The following is a 14,040-nucleotide window of genomic DNA, read 5'->3' as shown; positions in this document are numbered from 1 at the left end:
CCAAGGCCTCCTCGGGGTGGATCGAGGCCTCCTCGGGCTGGGTCGAGGCCTCCTCAGGCTCGGGCGTGTCGTCTGTCTTGACGGAGGGTTGATGTATGTCTCTAGAGAAGACGTCCGGGGGGACCGTTGTCCGCCCCGAGGCTATTTTAGCCAGCTCGTCCGCAGTCTCGTTGTATCATCGAGCGATGTGGTTGAGCTCAAGCCTGTAGAACATGTCTTCCAGGCGCTGAACTTCGTCGTAGTAGGCCTCCATCTTCCGGTCGCGGCAGTGGGAGTTCTTCATGACTTAGTCAATGACAAGCTACGAGTCGCCACGAACATCGAGGCGTCGAACCCCTAGCTCAATGGCGATGCGCAACCCATTAACCAGAGCCTCGTACTCGGCCACGTTTTTGACACCGGGAAATGGAGGCGCAGCACGTAGCGGAGATGCTTCCTGAGGGGTGAGATGAAGAGCAGGCCCGCGCTGGCTCCTGTTTTCATCAGCGACCCATCGAAGTACATGGTTCAGAGTTCCGGTTGGATCGGAGCTGTTGGTAGTTGGGTGTCGACCCATTCAACCACGAAGTCCGCCAAGACTTGGGACTTGATGGCCTTCCGAGGAGCGAACGAGATTGTCTCGCCCATGATCTCCACCGCCCACTTTGCTATCCTACCCGAGGCCTCTCGGCACTGGATGATCTCCCCCAGGGGGAAGGATGACACCACAGTCACCGGATGAGACTCGAAGTAGTGTCGCAACTTTCACGGTTTCGCCGCATCAAAATTACTGCGTACAGTAGCTTCTGAATTTGCGGGTAGCGGATCTTGGTCTCGGATAGCACTTCACTGATGAAGTAGATTGGTCTCTGGACGAGCAGTGCATGCCCTTCTTCTCATCTCTCAACTATGATCGCGACGCTGACCACCAGAGTGGTTGCGGCTACGTAGATCAAGAGGGCTTCTCCCGCAGCGGGGGGCACCAAGATGGGCACGTTTGTAAGGAGCGCCTTTAAGTTTCCGAGGGCTTCCTCGACCTCGGGGGTCCAAGTGAAGCGCTCGGTCTTCCTTAAGAGGCGGTACAAGGGTAGGCCTTTTTCGCCGTGGCGCGAGATGAAGCGGCTCAGAGCTGCAAGGCATCCCATGACCCTTTGTACTCCTTTCAAATCTTTGATAGGCCCCATGTTGGTGATGGCCGCGATTTTCTTTGGGTTGGCCTCGATGCCTCGCTCGGAGACGATGAACCCCAGAGCATGCCTCGGGGGACTCCGAAGACACACTTCTCGAGGTTGAGCTTCACGCCCTTCGCTCTCAGACACTTGAATGTCGTTTCAAGGTTAGAGAGGAAGTTGGAGGCTTTCCTCGTCTTGACTACGATGTCATCGACGTAAGCCTCGACCGTTCGGCCGATGTGCTCCCCGAACACGTGGTTCATGCACCTTTGGTATGTTGCATCTGCATTCCTCAAGCCAAATGGCATAGTAGTATAGCAGTACATGCCAAAAGGTGTGATGAAAGAAGTCGCGAGCTAGTCAGACTCTTTCATCTTGATTTGGTGATAACCTGAGTAGGCGTCGAGGAATGACAGGGTTTCGCACCCAGCAGTGGAGTCCACAATTTGATCGATGCGAGGCAGAGGGTAGGGAACCTTTGGACATGCTTTGTTTAGACCAGTGTAGTCTACACACATCCTCCATTTCCCACCTTTCTTTTTTCACAAGCACATGGTTGGCTAACCATTCAGGATGGAATACCTCTTTGATGAACCCTGCAGCCATCAGCTTGCGGATCTCCTCGCCTATGGCTCTGCGCTTTTCTTCGTCGAAACGGCGCAGAGGCTGCTTCACGGGTTGGGCACCGGCTCGGATATCCAGTGAGTGCTCGGCGACATCCCTCGGTATGCCAGGCATGTCCGAGGGACTCCACACGAAAACTTTGGCGTTTGCGCGGAGAAAGTCGACGAGCATTGCTTCCTATTTGGGGTCGAGCTCGGAGCCGATCCGGACTTGCTTGTAGGCGTCGTTGCTGGGGTCGAGAGGGACGGACTTAACCGCCTCAGCTGGTTCGAAGTTGCCGGCGTGGCGCTTCGCATCCGGCACCTCCTTGGAGAGGCACTCCAGGTCGGCGATGAGGGCCTCGGACTCGGTGAGGGCCTCAGCGTACTCCACGCACTCCACGTCGCATTCGTACGCGTGTCGGTACGTGGATCCGACGGTAATGACCCCGTTGGGGCCTGGCATCTTGAGCTTGAGGTAGGTGTAGTTGGGGACGGCCATGAACTTGGCGTAGCACGGTCTCCCCAGCACCACGTGGTAGGTTCCTCGGAACCCGACCACCTTGAACGTGAGGGTTTCCTTTCAGAAGTTGGAGGGAGTTCCGAAGCAGACGGGCAGATCGAGTTGTTCAACGGGCAGGACGTGCTTCCCGGGGATGATCCCGTGAAAGGGCGCCGCACCGGCCCAGATCATGGACAGATCGATTTCCAAGAGCCCGAGGGTCTCAGCATAGATGATGTTGAGGCTGCTGCCTCCGTCCATGAGGACCTTGGTGAGCCTAACATTGCCGATGACGGGGTCGACAACGAGCGGGTACTTTCCTAGGCTCGAAACGCAGTCGGGGTGGTCGCCTTGGTCGAAGGTGATGGGCTTGTCGGACCAGTCTAGGTAGACTGGTGCCGCCACCTTTACCGAGCAAACCTCCCGGCGCTCCTGCTTGCGGTGCCGAGCCGAGGCGTTCGCCACTTGCCCACCGTAGATCATGAAACAGCCGTGGACCTCGGGGAACTCCTCTGCCTTATCGCCCTCCTTCTTGTCGTTGTCTTGGCCTCTGCCACCTTCCGCCGGGGGCCCGGCCTTGTGGAAGTAGCGCCGAAGCATGACGCATTCCTCAAGGGTGTGCTTGACGGGACCCTGGTGATAGGGGCACGACTCCTTGAGCATCTTGTCGAACAGGTTGGCCCCTCCAGGAGGCTTCTGAGGGTTCCTGTGCTCGTCGGTAGCGACAAGATCTGCGTCGGCGGCGTCACGCTTCGCTTGCGACTTCTTCTTGGCCTTCTTCTTCGTGCCATGCTGGGCGGACGCCTCGGGGACGTCTTCCTGCTGGCGTCCCTGAGGCTGCTTGTCCTTCCGAAAGATGGCTTCGACCGCCTTCTGACCAGAGGTAAACTTGGTGGCGATGTCCATCAACTTTCTCGCCTTGGTGGGAGTCTTGCGGCCCAGTTTGCTCACCAGGTCGCGGCAAGTGGTGCCGGCGAGGAACGCCCCGATGACATCCGAGTCGGTGATGTTGGGCAGCTCGGTGCGCTGCTTTGAAAATCGCCGGATGTACTCTCGCAGGGATTCCCTGGCTGCTGGCAGTAGCTTCGGAGATCTCAGGAGTTCCCAGGGCGCACGTACGTGCCCTGTAAGTTTCCAGCGAAGGCTTTGACCAGATCGTCCCAGTTGGAGATCTGCGCAGGAGGTAGATGCTCCAGCCAGGCTCGGGCGGCGTCGGAGAGGAACAGGGGGAGGTTGAGGATGATGAGGTTGTCATCGTCCGTTCCACCCAGCTGGTAGGTCAGCAGGTAGTCCGCAAGCCACAACTCCGGCCTTGTTTCCCCCGAGTACTTAGTGATGGTAGTCGGGGCTCGGAACCGGGTCGAGAACGGCGCCCGTCGTATGGCCCGACTGAAGGCTTGCGGACCTGGTGGTTCGGGCGAGGTGCTTCGATCCTCCTTGCTATCTTAGCGTCCCCCCACGCCTGGGGTGGTAGCCTCGGCGCACCTTCTTGTCGAGGCGGGCTCGACGGTCGCGGCGGTGGTGCTCGTTGTCGAGGCGACCCGGGGCTGCAGGCGTCGCGTCCGACGTGCACCCGGTGTGGACCAAGGCCTCCTGCATGAATCAGGAAGTTGCTGCGTGATGCTCCGGGGGGTACCCTTGCCTTCGGGAGGCAGAGCTCTCAGCCCGTTGGACCACGGCATCCTCCAGGAGATTCTTGAGTTCTCCCTGGATACACCGCCCCTCGGTGGTGGATGGCTCCGGCATTGCTCGGAGCAGTATTGCTGCTGCAGCCAGATTCTGGCCAACCTCGCTGGAAATCGGGGGCAGTCCTGCCCTGGCATCGTCAACGATACGACGTTGGTCGTCCTGGGCCGGATGACGCGCTTCTCCGGCGAGTGCTCGGCCTGCCCACTCCTGCTCGATGTTTTGCTGGAGCTGCACAAGTTGCCCTGCTTCCTTGTCGAGCTTGGCCTGCATCTCGCGAATTTGCTCGAGCTGTGTGTCCTGGCCCCCCGCAGGGACTGGGACCACAGCTAGCTCCCACAGGATGTCAACGCGAGGCGCAGGCCCAGGGGGATCATCATCCTCCGGTATACCGAGGTGGTTGCCTTCGTCGTGACCCCCTAGATCGACGTGGAAACATTCGCGACTTGGGCCACAACCCTCGTCGTCAAGGCTGTGGCCATCATTAGAGCAATCAGAGAGGCAATAGTCACATGCGGTCATGAAGTCTCGCATGGCACGGGGATTACCGAGCCCGGTGAAATCCCAACCAGAGTCGGGCTCGTCCTCTTCCTCGAACCCGGGGGCCCATAGGTTGAGACGGCCGTCAGTCGGTCCCAGGTTGACCACATATGGTACCTCGGAAGGTTAGGATATGCCTTTACGAAAGCGCTCACCGAAGCAGGGTCGCTTGGTGGATCGAAGCTGAATCTAAAAGGCACAGGGTGGAAAACGGACGGTACCTCTCAATCGATGGACGGCGACGAGGTCGCGTCGGGGACGGACTGCACCGTTATCTCAGGTACAAGACTAACGCCCAACAAGCCCTTCGCGAGAGTGCTGGCGTCATCTGTCCGCTTGGGGTTGGCATGTTGCGGGGAAATGACACTCGTCGTCGTCTCAGGCGCGAGGACAACGCCCGACATGTCCCCCGCTGGGGTGCCGGCGTCGATGACTCGCTCGACAGCCGACGAGATGCTGCCTCATGCCTGGCCACGATTACCGCGTCTCCTCCTCCTGCGGCGAGGAAGGTGGTGGGACAAACCCAGATGCTGCTCTTCCGCCACGGGGGGAAGACGTCGTCGAGTTCGTCGCCGCCGGGCGAGCTGTCGGTCGTCGTTGTCGCTATCGCGCTGCGGGGGAAGGAGTACCATGTCGTAGCTGCCGTCGAGGGACATGAACTCGAGACTCCCGAAGCGGAGCAGCGTCCCGGGCTGAAGAGGTTGCTGGAGGCTACCCATCTAGAACTCAACGGGAAGTTGTTCGTCAACACGCAGCAGGCCCCTACCTGGCGCGCCAACTATCGGCGTTTCGATCCCGGGGGGTCCCTGGACCGACGAGTAAAATTGTCGCTACGTGTCCCAGCCCAGATGGGTTGGCGCGAGATGGAACACAAGGGGGAAAAACGTGGCTCGTGTTATCCTCGCCAGGGGGATGCGCTCGTAGTAGGGGTTACAAGCGTTCGCGAGTGAGAGAGAGAGAGTGAGCCTGTTCGTCAGCCCGTCCTCCCGCGCGACCCTCCCGCATGAGGGCCTTGGACCTTCCTTTTATAGATGCAAGGAGAGGGTCCAGGTGTACAATGGGAGTGTAGCTATGCGCTAACGTGTCCGGCAGAGAGGTGCCTGAGCCCTGTGTACATGCCAACGTGGCTGTCGGAGAGGTGCTAGAGCCCTGTGTACGCGGTATTGTGGCCGTCGGAGGAGCGCTTGAGCCATGTAGAAGCATAGTTGTCGGGGCTGCTGGGACCTTGCTGATGTCTCCTTGCTTCCGTAGGGGGCTGAGAACCACCATCGTCATGGATGCACGCGGGGAGCCATCATTACTTGTTACTGGGGCGAGCCTGGATGGGACGCTGGTCTTGTTCCCCCATAGCCTAAGCTAGCTAGGGGTAGGGTAATGATGTATCCCCCGTGGCGTGGTCGGTCCGAGCCCAAGGTCGGGCGAGGCGGAGACTCCTCCTGAGGCCGAGGCCGGGGTCGGGCGAGGACGCGATTCCTCCCGAGGTCGAGGTTGAGGCCGAGCCCTAGGGTCGGGCGAGGCGGAGACCACCTTCCGAGGCCGAAGCGGGGGCCGAGCCCTGGGGTCGGGCGAGGCGGAGACCTCCTCCTGAGGCCGAAGCGGGGGCCGAGCCCTGGGGTCGGGTGAGGCGGAGACCTCCTCCTGAGGCCGAGCCCCAAGGTCGGGCGAGGCGGAGCTTCCTGTTGTGCCTGATGCTAAACTTAGCTGTTGTCAGCCTCACCCTGGCGGGTGGCACAGCAGTCGGAGAGGGGTGAGCGACACTGTTTTCCTGTCAGGTCGGTCAGTGGAAGGGCGAAGTGACTACGGTCACTTCGACCTTGCCGACTGAGGCGCGTGTGTATAGATAAGGTGTCAGGCGATCCTCGCATTGAATGCGCCTGCGATACGATCGGTTGGTGAGGCGATTTGGCCAAGGTTGCTTCACTACGAAGCCTGCCCGAGCTGGGCTTCGGGCGAGTCGAGGGTGCGCCTGTTGCTTGAGGGGGCCCTCGGGCGAGGTTGAGGCCGAGCCCTAGGGTCGGGCGAGGCGGAGACCACCTTCCGAGGCCGAAGCGGGGGCCGAGCCCTGGGGTTGGGCGAGGCGGAGACCTCTTCCTGAGGGCGAAGTGGGGGCCGAGCCCTGGGGTCGGGTGAGGCGGAGACCTCCTCCTGAGGCCGAGCCCCAAGGTCGGGCGAGGCGGAGCTTCCTGTTGCGCCTGAGGCTAAACTTAGCTGTTGTCAGTCTCACCCTGGCGGGTGGCACAGCAGTCGGAGAGGGGCGAGCGGCACTGTTTTCCTGTCAGGTCGGTTAGTGGAAGGGCAAAGTGACTGCGGTCACTTCGACCTTGCCGACTGAGGCGCGTGTGTATGGATAAGGTGTCAGGCGATCCTCGCATTGAATGCGCCTGCGATACAATCGGTTGGTGAGGCGATTTGGCAAAGGTTGCTTCACTACGAAGCCTGCCCGAGCTGGGCTTCGGGCGAGTCGAGGGTGCGCCCGTTGCTTGAGGGGGCCTTCGGGCGAGGCATGAATTCGTCTGGGGCTACTGTTCCCGCCCGAGGCTAGGCTCGGGCGAGGCGAGATCGCGTCCCTTGAGTAGACGAAGCCTTGACCTGAATCGTGCCCATCAGTCTCTGCAGCTTGTGCTGATGGTGGTTACCGGCCATGTTTAGGAGTGTTGGGGTACCCCTAATTACGGTACCCGACAATCGCCTTCTCTAGAAAACTTAGATAAATCTGGTATCCTAGTCCCTTGCTGTAACACCCTAAAGTTCTATTTTGGGATTTAGAAAAGACTCTCCAAAAAGATTAAAAATAAAAATGTCATTATCTAGAATATTCTTTCTTTTCAAAGTTATGGTTAAATAGTAATATTAAATGGTTCAAACTTAGGTTGAACTTTTATAACTAGACATTGAATTTGAACTTAAAAGATATGAAACAAATGAGAAGATCATTATAGTAGTTAAGCTATTGAGTAATATCTTTATGAATGTCCTCTAAATGTTTTAAAATTTAAGTATCCTTTAATAAATATTATGCCTTCGAAGATTATTTTTAGAGTAAGTATTTTTGTGTATGAATTTCATATTTAAAAGCATATGTTTAAATAGGATAATAAATAAATTCATTAAACATGTTATGTTTCGCATTCATGCTGGAGTACCTTTTGATTGTGCATCTAAATCAAAAGTTCGCAATTCCAGCTAGGATGGATTTTGAAGACTTGAAATTGAACTTGAATTGAAATCTGAAATAGAAAAAAAAAAGAGAACAAAAGAAGAACAAAACCCCTCAGACTAGCCCACCCTAACCTCACACGTCGGCCTAGCATACCCTCACCGCGGGCCAGCCTACTTTTCTCCTACGCAGCCCAACTCACGCCTCAACTTGGCGCTGAATGCAGACTTCGCGCGCGTATCCACTGAATGCCTCTGCTCATTAGCACGCGGGCCCAAGCCTCCAGACTCCCCTTCCCCTTTACGCTTGCCTGAACGACCGACTACATGGATCCCGCGCGGGATTCGCAGGGCAGTTCCAACCACCTCGCTGTGTCCCTTGACCCTCCACCCATAAACCGGAATCGGAGCCAGACACAGAGAACAGAGAAGTCGCCGTTGGTGCCGAAGAGAAGATGGAGCCATCTTGGTCGACTCATGCGTACATCGCTGCTCCACCTTCGGAGGTTTGCCATGGACGATCTCTAGGGTTCGCGTAACGTATCCGTGGTGGTTGCGGGAGTGATGGGCTGTTGGGGTGGCTGGGATTCATCACCGGAGACTCAGAGCCGCGCCACAGCATAGGCGGCACCACTAGCGTCCTCGCTTCAGGTAAACTCACGTCGTCCTGTTTTGCTAGGTCCTCTTCTTCATTTATCACTGGTCTATTGAGTGTTTGGCTTTTGGACATCGGGTTCGTGGTCCCCAGCGAGCATCCGTCGTAGGAGCTCGGCGGCGCTGCCTAGGGTTGTTCGTGATAGGGAGAGGAGCGTCAATCGTAGACCCCGGATGAAACGGTGGAGATTGGATCTCATGGGCACGGTTCGGGGATGGGTGCCGTCGATCGCGTAGCATACAGTTCTGATTAAAAGTAGAGTAAGAATTCGGTTACGCCCCTTTGGATCAATGTAATTGAATTCCATTCTAAGCTAATTCGGTTTTATGTAAATTATATTTGTATACTAAGCTAATTCGGTTTTATGGAAATTATATTTGTATACTATTATTAGTAATATTTTGGAGATATTTATGTGCTATATTTTTAAATAGAGGAGTGAGACGAAGAGTTCCATATAAGTTATAAAGTAGAAACAAATTCTACTAATGTATAAAATCATTTCTCATCCTCCACCCCATAAATTTGAGATAGGCTTATATCTGAACTTTATAAAGTGGTGGAATGTCAAATTCCAAACTAAATAAGTTACTTTATTAAGTGAATTCTAATTCCTCTAAAATGAAGGGATCCACCTAGAGCGATCGGGATTAGAACATAGAATAATTGTTTGGTTACATTGGATCCGGACAATCAGATCTCAATCTGATGGTTAATATTTCGTACCGGTTCGGATAAGAGAGTTTTTAATCTGGGCCATCAGGTTTTGAACGGGCGGTCGAGATCAACCAATACCCTTTTAGCCGAGCAACACTTGCAAAAGAGCCAATCCTCTTTTAATGACTCAACCCGCCATCCATTAACTGATTAAAATAAATAGGATACATCAGGAATTTGCAAATTTGCCCTTAGAAGTAACTTTTAGTATAGAATTAATACCAAAATGACCCATAAACTTGTTTTTGCTATACTTTTGTATTTTAACTCTGATTTGACCCATTCAATTTGCATTATCTTCGTAGTAAAAATCACCTACGTAGTAATAACACTATTTTTGTCATATAACAGACTTTTATAATTAGATATTTGATTAACCTATGTTCTAACCTTTCTAGATCAAAGTTAATTTGTCTATAATTATAACCTGACAAATTATGATCTCTAATTAAGTTACAACTTGGACTAGAGATGAATTAAGGTGTTTATTTAGAATATATTTCTCACACGCTTTATGTTAGTCCACATGGAACATAATTTTCATATCTAATCACATAGATCTTCCAAAAACCACCTCTCTTCAACCATAACTCAGAATTTAGTGATTCTCAAACCTACAACCTCGTAGCGGCGCGTAGAATATTCCTACACAGTTTATTCTTATGCTTTGGTGTAAAATTACCATATCAATTATTTGCTTGGTTATATGTATTGCTACGAGTAGAGGTGATGAGAAATCTTAAGCCCAGCTTTTGGGTCAACATTTGAACTATAAGGTTATCGTAAGTATAAGGCAAGTTGTGCCCTTGATCACTCTTCTTTACCTAATAATATTATTACTAATCACTATGACATGCTCAGGTTAATTTGATGGGACCTAATAGGTTACCCTAGTTTTGTTTACCCCACACCTTGCATACAAATGAACTATTGGGTAGTTTGGCTATGCTCTACTTGGTTTTTGGGAAGTAATGCTATATGACATATGATCATGCTTTATCATTGTTACTGAATTATTTATTGTTCATGATATGACTATGGTGTTAATTGGAACATGGAGCTTAACTTGAGATAACAGTGCTACCATAAGGGTGGAATGGGATGCCCTTGGCTGATTAATTAGAAAAGCTAGTGTGACTTAATCATTTCCTGAAAGGGGAAAGTGGGGTGGAGGAGTGAGGTATAGGGAGGTCCTTGGGTCGGACTGTCTGTAAAGCTTTTCTAACGAGGGATTCCTATATCGCCTTTGGCTCGGAATCCATAGCGGGTTCTCTCATCTAGTGGAACTTTATAAAGGCCTCACAGTGGATCCCTAGCCATTCACCTTGGGAGTGTCTAAGGGTCTTGCAAACCCTGGCTAAACGGGAAACACGTCTTATGGGTAAAGATGCACAACCTCTGCAGAACGTAAAACTAGTATATCAATCGTGCTCACGGTCAAGAGCGACTCAAGACTCTTGCATGATTAACTTATGGAATTAAACTTAATCTGTCATTTGCATTGCACTGTGGGATTTATTATTAATTGTGATCTCTTATTTAATTGCGATGATATCTACTTATACTTAGTAACTGTTAATAAAATTTTGACCAACTTGTTAAAAGCAATGCTGAGCCTTAACCATTCTCTTTGGTAAGCCTTACACTTCACATGAGCTCTCACCGTAAGCGAGCTCATGCACATTATTCCTCATAACTTGTTGAGCGATGAGCGTATGTGAACTCATTTTTGTTGTACTCACACTAGGTCAAGAACAGGTACTGCCAAGATGAGGAGCATGAAGGATGACGTGATGAGTTCGTGAGAGCTAGACTGTCATCTCCCAATCAACTATGGTCGTGGAGGATCGTTGTCATCATATGATGTAATTATTTAGCTATTTTGTACAGAACCTCTATTATATAATAAAGATGTGACATTGATTTATGTACCATGAGTCATCATATGTGTGAGACTTGATCCTTGCACACATTTAAGACGCACTCGGGTTTGCCCTTAAATCTATGTGTGACACTTGCGGGTATCGTATGATGTCAAATCGGTGATCATATGGTTTTCAAATGATGACACTAAACCAGACATACTGATCCCTAGCCTGTCTCAGAATAATTTAGCTATTTCTTTTTGAATTTTATCTATGGTAGCTGGTGGTAAAAGGCCAGATCTCGAGATGTGACACTCAGGTTATTGGGCATTCTTACGTCGGTTATCCATATCATGATAATCTACGTGTGGTGATGTGAACCCCTCCAACTGCATGTGTTGGAAGATATTTGATTCTAAGTATGGGCATGCTTCGGCCTTGGTGCGCCGAAGGTAGAGGGTGGTGTTACTGTGGTGTGTGGAAAAACTAGGTGTTATGCATAGGTGCTCGGACGGTTTGACCTAGGTGCTCGTATGGTCCTGTTTGCAGTGGCAGAACACATGGTGGCCAGTCTTGCTCCATCTTCTCGGTGTATGTTATGGCCCATAAGGTCAAGACGACGTCCGATGTCACCTACAACCTGGAGGACGGGCCTGAGGCGTATAGCAACCCCACCGTCTACAGCCACCTAAGTGAGTACACTACCACGACATAGGAGGTCCCTGGGCCAAATTACGATCCAAGGACCGAGGACATCGACGGAGATGTCCTCATGAGGGTCGGAGGAGACAAGAGGCATGGGCGTTACTGGATTGACGACGGGGCATTAGACTCATTGTCCACTCCCACTCTATCTCAGGTGCGAGCAAGGAGCACGAGCACGAGCTCAGCCATACGACCTCGACAGGACATCTCACATCATCGGATACAACAACTCCAGGTTAGTGCTTCTGTAACTCATCAGAACTTGAGTTATATACCTTCTTTTTGAGTTATTATAACATTGGGGGTGAAATATTATAGGCCTAGCTAGAAGAAGAGCGGAGGGAACGATAGGAGATGGAGGCGAGGATGATGGTGGAGCGGGAGGCAGAGCGGGTGGCTCGCTTGGCAGATCAGCAGAGGATGGCAGAGATGGTCCAGTACTTGCAGAGCCTTGGCACCGCACAGGGTTTTGCTCCACCACCTCCGTTGTTCCCTCTAGCTTACCCTGCTCAGTTCCATACTCCTGTGAGTATCAAAATGCTAGTCCTGCATGATATATATTCATCTGGTATAACACATGTAATCTCTTCTCTGTGCAGGGACAATATGCGGCATCCAACAACCCTCATGGATCGCCTAGCCCATCGCCGAACCAGTCCAGCCGCCCACCTCACTGATGTTCTTTTAAATTTAGTTGTGAGACATGTTTATGCCATATATTCGATGTTTGTAGACTTATTTATATGAGTACTTGTTAGTGTTGTGAACTATTTTGTGGTACTTGTGTCTTTGTGAAGAAACATGTGCTCTTTGTGATGAAACATGTGATCTTTGTGAGCTATATCGTGTGTTTGATGTATGTGATGATTCTATGATAACTGTGATGTATATGTGATGATTATGTGATATATCTTTTGTTTGTTTAGATGGAACAACAAAAACAAATAAAAAAGGGTATTCTGGTTACTTTACCGAGTGTAACACACGACAAAGAGCTACTTTGCCGAGTGTCAAGGCCATAGCACTCGGCAAAGAAGGCACACCTGGGAACCAAAAAAGCTTCTTTGCCGAGTGATGTGGCCTTGACACTCGGCAAAGGAACTGACAAAGGGGCCGCTGGTGCTCCCTTTGCCGAGAGCTAGTCCGACGGGCACTCGACAAAGACGGAGCCTTTGCCGAGTGCCTCCTAATACTCTCGGCAAAGGAACTGACAAAGGGGCCCACAGGTGCTTCTTTGTCGAGTGCCACTACAGTAGGCAGTCGACAAAGAGTTAGCTTTTGCAGAGTGTCACGGTGGCACTCGGCAAAGTCTCCGTCACCGTCACCAGGTGTCGTGACGGCAAATTTTCTTTGTCGAGTGCCCAACAAAACGTACCCGATAAAGAAACCGTTGCCGATGTACAGTTCACCGAAACTTCTTTGCCGAGTGACACTTGTTAAAGACTTCGTCGAGTATTTTCTAGGCTTTGCCGAGTGCTTCAGACACTCGACAAAGCAGCTGGTTCTAGTAGTGAAAGGAGTTTGAATCTAGGTTATAGTCGAATGTCCAAGTGCTTATATTCCATCAAAATATTAGCATACTATACTATGTGCATACGAAAAACAAAGTACTAACCATATTGTCTATATAATTAATAAATTCTACCTCAATAGTCATATCAATTATAGATAAATAACATAAATTAAGCATAGCTTAGCTGGTTGGGTCGTCTATTATGGTGGAACCTGGTGTATCTAAATTTATTAACAACATTTTATTTGAGTCCGCTTATATATATATAGTTTAGATATTAGAAGACCTTGGCTTCCAATAGCTGGGGGAAAGCCCTGACCCGATGTTGCCAACCGGTTCAGCCGCACCAGGTCCAAAGCGTCTATAAAAGAAGCTCCAGATCGCTAGGGTTCAGTTTTAGCGAAGCCGAGATTTACGCCCCCACCCCTAAGAGGCGCGCACGGCGGCAGATTCTAGGAGCAAGCGCGCGACGGTGGATCCGGGGGACACGCTCATGGAGACGGATCCCTGAGGCCAGCGCACGACGAGGCCCCCTGAGGCGTGCACGGCGGCAAGGTGGGAGCGGTTGCGGTATCGGATCCCGAGGGCACGCACGCGACGGCGGCCCCATGAGGTATGCATGACTGCGAGGTGGCAGCAGCCGCGGCGCCGGATCCTAGGGGGCACTAGCGTGGCAGCTTCTCCTTGAGGTGCACGCGGCAACGACCCCTTGAGGTGCGCACGACGGTGAGGTGGGAGCGGCTGCGGCGGTGTGACGACGGATCTCGGGTACACGTGAGCAACGACGGCACCCCTAAGGCGTGCATGACGACGAGGTGGGAGCGGCTGGTGCGACGGATCTCAGGATGCACGCGCGCGAGGGTCGACCCCTGAGCGTGTAAGACTGTGATGCCATCTAAGGTGGGAGCGGCGATAGCGGACTTCCCTAGGCGCGAGTGACGATGGCAG

General features: G+C 52.1%; 1 protein-coding gene and 1 long non-coding RNA gene across 2 annotated transcripts in view; one reads left to right on the top strand and one right to left on the bottom strand.

The window, feature by feature from the left end:
• LOC103654697 (fucosyltransferase 2) overlaps positions 1–14,040 on the bottom strand; it is a 29,027-nt gene that overhangs the window by 11,140 nt on the left and 3,847 nt on the right. The gene's annotated exons all lie outside the window — the stretch shown is intronic.
• On the top strand, positions 7,805–10,936 carry LOC103654696 (uncharacterized). Its single transcript, XR_566278.4, has 2 exons — positions 7,805–8,288; positions 10,757–10,936. It is a non-coding gene; the product is annotated as an uncharacterized lncRNA (long non-coding RNA).

This window comes from Zea mays, chromosome 4 (assembly GCF_902167145.1).
Source record: "Zea mays cultivar B73 chromosome 4, Zm-B73-REFERENCE-NAM-5.0, whole genome shotgun sequence".
Lineage (NCBI taxonomy): Eukaryota > Viridiplantae > Streptophyta > Magnoliopsida > Poales > Poaceae > Zea > Zea mays.
This window is presented reverse-complemented; position numbering and strand designations above follow the sequence as displayed.